The sequence below is a fragment of the Sorghum bicolor genome, chromosome 2, assembly GCF_000003195.3.
Source record: "Sorghum bicolor cultivar BTx623 chromosome 2, Sorghum_bicolor_NCBIv3, whole genome shotgun sequence".
NCBI classification, from domain to species: Eukaryota; Viridiplantae; Streptophyta; class Magnoliopsida; order Poales; family Poaceae; genus Sorghum; species Sorghum bicolor.
The window spans coordinates 18997897-19006484 of NC_012871.2; the positions used below are offsets into that span (position 1 = coordinate 18997897).

General features: G+C 47.5%; 1 long non-coding RNA gene across 2 annotated transcripts; it reads right to left on the reverse strand.

Moving 5' to 3' along the window:
- Positions 349-2506, reverse strand: LOC110432151. Of its 2 annotated transcripts, none has more exons than XR_002449552.1 (4): positions 2017-2506; positions 1816-1893; positions 1304-1480; positions 349-479 (listed from the first exon to the last, which is right to left on the reverse strand). It is a non-coding gene; the product is annotated as an uncharacterized LOC110432151 (long non-coding RNA). The 2 variants fall into 2 exon arrangements; XR_002449551.1 differs by having other exon boundaries at positions 1816-1896.

The following is an 8588-nucleotide window of genomic DNA, read 5'->3' on the forward strand; positions in this document are numbered from 1 at the left end:
CTCATACTTCTTAAAACTATCATTGCAAATAGTTTGACGCTTCACACAATAGTAATTTGGATTAACAACTTTCATCCATCTTTCAAAGTATGTACTACATACTCAATCATACGCTCACAAGACAGCTGAGGGTCAAAGACAAAGTTTTTTGAGGGCTGTTTCTTCATGGTTGATATGAATTCCTTTCTAGAAGCATCATCTATGGCAGGACAATACTCTGAGATATGAGTTCTAAGGCTACTTGTACCAGATTTAGTACTTAAGTGAAGTCCGCAATACTTGCACACAGCCTTTAAGTTATCATCTACTGCCACTAGATTTGGCTCGAAGTATTGCCATACCTTTGACCTTCGGTTTACTTTTGAATGAGAGGCAAGAGATAAACCCTGAGTTCCCGAACTTTCTGAGGTATGTGAGACATAGTTGATGTGTCCAAGATGATAGTTTGTTTTAGCAGACGTCAGCTTCAAGAAGATCACCTTCACAAAATTATTAACATAAGATCAACTATATTCAAAATTACTGCACATTGGATTCTACCAATTAGAACATTACTGGCACGGCATAATAGCTGAAATTTTAAGAAAACAAGATGATAACCTAAGGATGGATAACTCTATAGCATGCCTACTACAAAGAATAACCTACTGTCACTATTACTGATAACCTCCAACTAAGTCAGATCAGAAATCATTAAATGGCATATTAACTGAGACTGAAGTTTCAGTAAAAGAAATAGAGACACAAAAGTGAAACAAATAAACATTGTCCTGCTAACAATAATAATGAGACTGGGTTTTGGACTGCTAACATTAAATGTATAGAACTACTATATATATATTGCTAAAAATAGATGATCCAATTGCTGAAAATACATTGGCTGAAAGATGATTGGAGAAGGAATAGATGCACATCACAGAAACTTCTACTAGGTAATAATCAATTTCTGTTAAATTAATTAAGTTGGTGATGCCTTTAAACAAACTAAAGTAATACTGATAGAAGACAGCAATATAAACTATGATCATTAGAACTAATAAAGGTAAGTTCCAATGTTCTAATTAAGTAACATAACTGTGACACCTAGATTAAACTCCATTACTCTGTTTTGTTTCAAAGAAAAAGAATGAAACAAATATATGTGGCCACTTATTGAAGCTCAGTTATGTCATATCCATAAACTATCATCTGAACAATATTAAGCTGGGTATGGCAATGTCAATTTCACAACAAGTTCACCAAATCACCAATTTTCATGACACTGTTAATGCAAAAGTAGACCAGAGATCGAGGGTGTGCTCACGAAAGACGGTGCTGATGGGGATCATGGTGACAAGATAATTGGTTACATCTCCAATGAGTGAAATCCATCTCGGAGACAGATAATTGGTTGCAAGATAATTTGTTTTAACAGAGCTCAGTTTCAAGAAGAACACCTTCAAAAATCACTAATCATAGACAGGGCAGACCAAAAACCAAGCTGAAAAAAACAGAAAAGGTAATTATTGACATGAAAGCATACATAGCTGTACAGAAACTACAGTCCAAAGATGATAGATATGTGCAATTCATAACTGTCATTTATTTATCATGACCAAAGCAACATATTTTTCTGTTGGTTGAGTATCAAGAATCCCCAGAAAACTGAAATGGCTAGACAACAGGCAATAGATATGTGTTGATGGGGATATCTCTAAGAGATGACAATTCCTGCTTGAAGAAACCAACCTGACACGCATATTCATTAGACCCTGGTATCTATTTCCACCAGACCAAGAAACGCTAGACAAGAACATGGCTGTTATTATTACATACCTTGATCTTCTTGAACAGATCATACCCTGTCATGCCGGGCATGTAGTAGTCTGTGATGATCAGGTTTACCACGACATCCTGCTGATTACCCATCCACAAAGAAGCAAAACCAAAACACATCATCAAAAATCTTTCACCAGCTCAGACTAGCAGGAACAAACAGCTGCACTGCACACGAGGATCTGTTTATCTCCTCCTTACCAGCCGGTGTGCTTGGACAGAGACCGTGCTGGCGTCGTCGTCATGGATGCCCAAGAACTATAGGGCCTTGCTCCCGGAGTCCATAGTGGTTACTGCAGAAAATAGCAGCGACCGCCACCAGGGGGATGGAGAGCCACACGGCTGAGGACAGGGACAGGGAAGAGGGCGTCCCACTAGCGGACGCAGATTGCTGGCTGTTCCCTACGTGCTAGTGGCGCCACCACGGTGGATTACCAGGCAATGCAGTCGTGCTCGTGCGAAGTCGTGAACCAGAGGCAAACCCTTCAGTATCCACGGGTTGGGAACTACTCCAACCAAACCAGAGCCCAATCCACTACCTCTTCAACCCCAAGCCAATCCAGCCCACCATGATTATGAAATCTGTGTTTCCTAGCCCAGAGTCAATTTACGTAAGATCCAAATTGTTTAGCCCATTTCAGCCCAAACCACTAGCAGAGTGAACTGTGTTGCTTGTTGATAAAAAAGATGAGGCATGAATAAGAAAACTATGGCTACAAAAAGATCAAGCATAAACAAGTTAGAAATATATTAAAAATAGATGGAAAGTAAAGAAAAAACAATGGCAAAAAAACAAAAGTATAAGAAAATACTATATTGTTCCTTATCTCTTCCTATCCTTTACCTCTGTTCACTCGTGACCGTGTGGTTCTTATCTCAGTTTTTCTTTTCTGTTCCTATCCCTTGTGTATTCTCTCTACCGTCTCCTCCATCATGGTGAGATAAAGTTCTAGTGCTCGGCCTTGCATGGGCGATGAGCAGTGCGGTGAGCTCTCCCTTCACCAGCCTTGAAGCCGGTGATTCATTTGCTCCTCGGCCTACGTATAAGTACCACCAACGAGCTCGCGGCCACTTACCGCCTCCAAATAGTCACTTTGCCTTCGCCATGAACAACAGTGCGAGCAGAAGCTGCAGGTGGCGTCGCTTAAAGCCTACCATGACTTCCTCAAGGCAGCCAAGGGTACATACCAGCAAGGCGGAGGGCAGCTACACCATCAAGCGCTAGAACCTTGCCTCCTTCGACAGTGTGCGGGAGTTCGTGGACAGCTTTCGCCGCACATGGATGCTGCTCAACTCGCTCGTTTGCAACCCACAATCTACCGCACTCAATCTTGTGAATTTGGCACTCGGAGTCGACGATTCATACTACGCACGACGAAGACGTCGGTTTGGCATGGGAGCACGAGCCGATGCCGTTGTTTCACCAGACGACGGCTTCCATCTCTCTCTTCCTTTAATGCAGTTTGTGAGGGAGTATTTTGCAAAAGTTAAATGATTCAGACGGCATTTGAAAGCCCGTTGCATGTGCCCTGATAGGCCTTGTTCACTTCTCATTTTTTTGATTTTAGGTACTGTAGCACATTCGTTTTTATTTGATAATTATTGTTCAATCATAGATTAACTAGGCTTAAAAGATTATCTCTTGATTTACAAGTAAATTGTACAATTAGTTTTTGTTTCTATCTATATTTAATGCTTCATACATATGCCGTAAGATTCGATGTGACGGGGAATCTTGAAAAATTTTTAAGTTTTAGGATAAACTAAACAAGGCCTTAATGAAATAGCTAGTCTAGAAGGAATTCTATTGACTACGAAGACATCTTTAATGGTAATTTGCAAATAGATGAGATATAGAAATAAAAAAATAACACTTCCATTGACTATCAAGGAGAGAGATCAAATAACTAGCGACTCCCAAATAGCTAGCGACTTCCAAATAGTTAATCTAGCATGATCTCCTAGGAATATCTCTCTCACATAACTCTCCAGTATAGTATTTATTTTTTCTTATTTATATGTCTCATCTCACTAGCTATTTTCAATTGTCATTGATAGCCAATAAAATTCCTCCTAGATTAGCTATTTGAGATCCATTGGAGATGCCCAAAGAGCAAGGCTAATAACACAGCTGGTTATATGTCACACCCAATTTCAAGGAAGAAATTGAATGCATAAACTTATGTGCGCCTAGAGATCAATCACACACATAAGTCATAAATTAAATACCATCATCGCAGTGTTTACAACAAACGTAGTTATTACATCACAAAGTCTGGTACAACAGCGAAAATATAAATAAGATAATCTAAGACAACTCTCTCATGGCCCTCACACAGGTCGACTGGTGAAGCACAAGCCTAAAAGTCCTTCGGGTAGTTCTCATAGCTACCACCATTTGTTACCCATTCATGATTTTTATCCAAAGAAAATAAATATAACAAGCGTGAGTACATCTCCTACTCCACAAGCATAGCATGAGGATTTATGAGGCTCAACAGGCTAGACTAGGTTTACTGCATCAGCATTTTAGTAGGTCAGTATTTTATCCTTAATTATTATTAGTTTATGCTTAAGCTCCCAAATATCTCATATGGTCAGTTATCAGAACCATAGTAAGTCATTAAGTCACATTAAAGCATAATTATACATCATCATGTACCATAAAACCATCAGTAACCAGTTATTCTGTGAGTTTTCCGGGCCACTCGTGACCATGAGCACGGTTGTTATAACAGTTATACACTCTGCAGAGGTTGTGCACTTTCATCGTGAGTCGTGTTGCCCATATGCCCGAGGTCCGTCGACCCCCAAACACTACCAAGGTGAGCAAGCAGGGTACACTATGAAGCCTTCCATAGGCCTATTCTAACCAGTTACGGCCGTGAGGTTTCCTCGGCAGGCAGATGTAGAAAACCCCCCTTTTCTATGGCACATTTCCATCGCGGCTATACTCATAGAAACAGGGGCAGCACTACACCCAAAGTGGCAAGCCCCTCTTGCGCCCTTTCGGGTAACCTTTAACAAGTTAGAAGAGATCCTATTACTAAGCTAAAATCAGAGCCATATGACTCTCCCGATTGCACTGTAAGTCCCAGCTTTTGCCGACAGATAAGTCCTTACGGAGGGTCTAGGACAACATGACCAACAGTCATTTGTACCATAGCCCTATGTTCCATTTATCATAGTCATGTTTAATCAATTGACCATGGTTCCATCACATATATTGTCGACGAAAGCTAGTCGGCAGTCTACCCTGGGGTATACCCATGGTAGTAGTTTATCGGTAGACGGTGCGCAAACTACGAACTCGATGGTGACGCAAGACACGGACAAGCTTTTTTTTCCTTCAAGCTTTCCGTTCTTGCCTTCTACAACCACCGTCAATCCTCCCGACTCGCAGTCACTCCCGCAACGTCAATGGCGAAGAGCGACTCCAAGAAGAGGGCCGAGCTGATGGCTAAGGAATGGAAAAATTCTCGGAGCAGCGTGAAGTCCCTCAACGACCTCGCCGACATGGGGCTACTGCACAGCCAAGTGCTCAGCGGCTGGAGGGCGCCAGAGGGGGAGAGCTACCCCGACCCCCGTGTCGGTGAGATTGTAGTTTTCGAAGATTTTATCAAGAGGGGTTTTGGGGTTCGTGTCCATCCTTTTCTACAGGGGCTTCTTCTGTACTATGAGATCGGGATTTGCAATCTGCACCCGAACTCAATTCTCCTTATTTCCACTTTTATCCATCTGTGCGAGGCCTATGTTGGAATAGAGCCGCACTTCGATCTTTTCCGTTATGTTTTCTGTTTGAGGAAGAAGGGAGCGGTTGGAGGCTCCAAGATTGCAGGTGGAGTATACCTCAATCTTCGTGACGGGATGAAGAACCGGTATCTAAACTGCCCATGGAACACTTCTCTCACCGAATGGTACAAGAAGTGGTTCTACATCAGGGAAGAGCCGGGCAGCTCCACGTTCTGCGACTTGGGATACATTCTCGAGAAGAGGGTCAGTTGGACCGACCGCCCAGAGTTCGCCGGTCAAGTAGCGGACCTGATGAAGCTGATCGACTGGTCGCGTTTGGACAAGCTAGGGGTGGTCGGCAACTTCGTTTGTTGTCGGGTGATGCCCTGCCAGAAGAGGGTGCACTCAGCGTACGAGTACGCTGGGAGCCAGGACCCGACCAGGATGAGGCCTGAGGTCCTGGAGAAAGCGAAAGTGCAACAACTGTTGAACGAGCTGTTCAACTTTGCAGAAGGCAGTTTCGTCCGTGGTAGTCATCGGGTACAAACCTTCAAACTGGGGCGACCAGCTCCTAAGGTAATGCTACTGACTGATGTTACCTCCTTAGTCCTTGTTCTTCGTGGTTGTTAACTTTTCTTTGTTAATGTTGCAGATCGGAGACGTTGACCGGTGCACAGAGTACGTATCACTGGCACCTGGCATGGAGAACCCCGCGGGTGAAGACCTGCCAGAAGACGACGCTGCTCGGTGTACTCGGTACACCAGCAGTGAAGAGGAACAGAGCCACCCCACCCCAACCACCGAGGACAGAGTGGCGGGGAAAAGACCAATGGCAGCGGATCCCTCCCCTGCGACGACACTGCCGGCAGAGAGCAGCCAGGCGCCAAAGCGCCGTCGGCTCGTCCGAATCACCGATGATGACGACGAGGAGGAGGATGCCGCGCCGTCGTTGGTTCGGAGGCCTCGCAGTCGTCCGGACGTTGCGCCGGCCGCGACTGGTCGGGTGACCAGTGACTCGCCTGCACCGCACGTCGAGCCAACGCGCGTCGTAGAGGCGGAGGCGCAGGCACCGACCGGTAGGACCAGGAGGAGGTTCACCGCCACACACCAGCGCTCTGACCTGTAAGTTTGCATTCTTACTTTCGCGCTGCAATGTTTTGTGTTTTGTTGCTGTGTTTTGACATTGTTGAAATGTCGTCGTATTGCTAGCGCAGCGTCGGATGTTGATCCTAACCGCGTTGCTGGCCAGAGGGTGGTCGAGCCCGTTGCTGCCGCTGTGGGCGCTGCGCCGCAGACCACGGAGCAGCCCGCGGCAACAATCGTGGCCGAGAGCGCCGAGGAGCATCCGGCCTCAGCAAAGACCGCGGCAAGCGCCCCAACGAGGGATGAAGAGGCTACGAGGACCCCTCCCCCGAGTAACACCGTGGAGGAGGAAGACAGGGTCCCGACTCCTCCCTCGGCCGAAGAGAGGGGAGTCCCCACACCGCCCCGGGCAGGGGCCTCATCGCCTGTAGGCTCCCCTAGCCTGGACCAGGGGCCGGTGATGCCTGCGACCACAGCCGGTGGTAGTGCGGCGAACGAGGAGACCCAGGCGGCCTCTGACGACGACGTGGAGGAGATTGAAGGTCGTCCCCGTGACGGCCACCAGTACGTCTACGTGTGGCGCCAACGCGGGGACCACTTCATCGGACACGAGGAGCTCGTGGAGACGGAAGAGGCCGCCAGGGTGGAGCGCGCGGCTAAGCGTCTCGTGGACGAAGTTAAGGTAAGTGGTCCTTTGTGCTGCTCAACACTTATGTGCTATGTTCCTGGGTCGACATGTGTTCTTCTTGCAGGGCACGATGAAAACGGCGAAGTACCGAAAGAGGTGCTTCGACCAAATAGAGGGCATTGTGGCCGAGAACAAGGCCCTGTCCGCGGAGGTGGACCGGCTTCGGTCGGAGGTGGGGGAGAAAGTGGCCGAGATGAGTGCTCACGAAGAGCGTCGTCTCGAGCTCACTCGGCGTTTAGCCGACCAGTATCGGCAACGGACAGGTCATTCTCAAACTCCGAGCAGCTGTATGTAGCCGCGTGGTTAGTTTTTGGTGACCAGGGGGTTGTTCCTGTAGACTTGGAGGAGGAGGTCGCGCGCCTTCGGCAAGAGAAGGAGCAGCTCGGCCAAGATCTTGCCGGGGTGCTAGAGGTCGGGCGGCGAGCAGGCGAGGAGCTAAGTCACAGGAATCGGGAGCTATCTGGTAATGGCCGTGCTGCGCCCCCCCTTTTTTTTATTTGGTTGATCAACGTTCCTTTCCTTGTTCTTGAACTGACTTCCTGCTTGGTTTGTAGTGCTCAAGGTTAATACTAAGAAGCATTTAGACGAGCTGGTCAAGGATCGGGACTCCTGGAAGACTAACTGCATTAGGCTTTGGAAAGGAGTAGCCCCGGTTCTGGACTTGATCAACCCCGAGCTTCCTGAAGACCAGCCCCGCGCGCCGAGGCTGACGCCAGTCGAGAAGGCGCAACGGGCATGGGATTGGCTCCAGCAGTTCGTTAAGGACGTCGGGGAGTTCGCCGGCGCGCATGTCCTCAGCATGGTGCGCGCCCACTATCCCTTGATCGACCTGTCATTGCTGGAGAGGGGGTACCCCAAGGAAGTTGGCCCGCAGGAGGCGGACGACCTTCGAGCTGGCCTGCTAGACTTGTCGTCGACGGTGATCGACGACATCAACCTATGCGGGACGGCCACTGCCCCCTACCAGCCGGGGTCAGACAGATCGGCCAGGGAGTTGTCGAGGGCGTCTATTGCCGGAGATGGGCGGTCGACGCCTGCGGTCTCGACCAGCCAGGCGCCGGTGGCCCCGACCCCTTCGTCTGGGCAGCAAGGCCAGGCGGGTGATCAGCCCGAGCAGTAGGCCTGTAGGATAGTTTGTAGGAGTAGACTAGTAACCGCCCATCGGGGTGTTTATTGTAAACTTTGTATGTAAAGTTTGTAATAAAGTTTGATTTGTTATCTGAGTGATGTATCACAGTGTTTGATTGATAGTCGTTAAGAATCTTTGGCG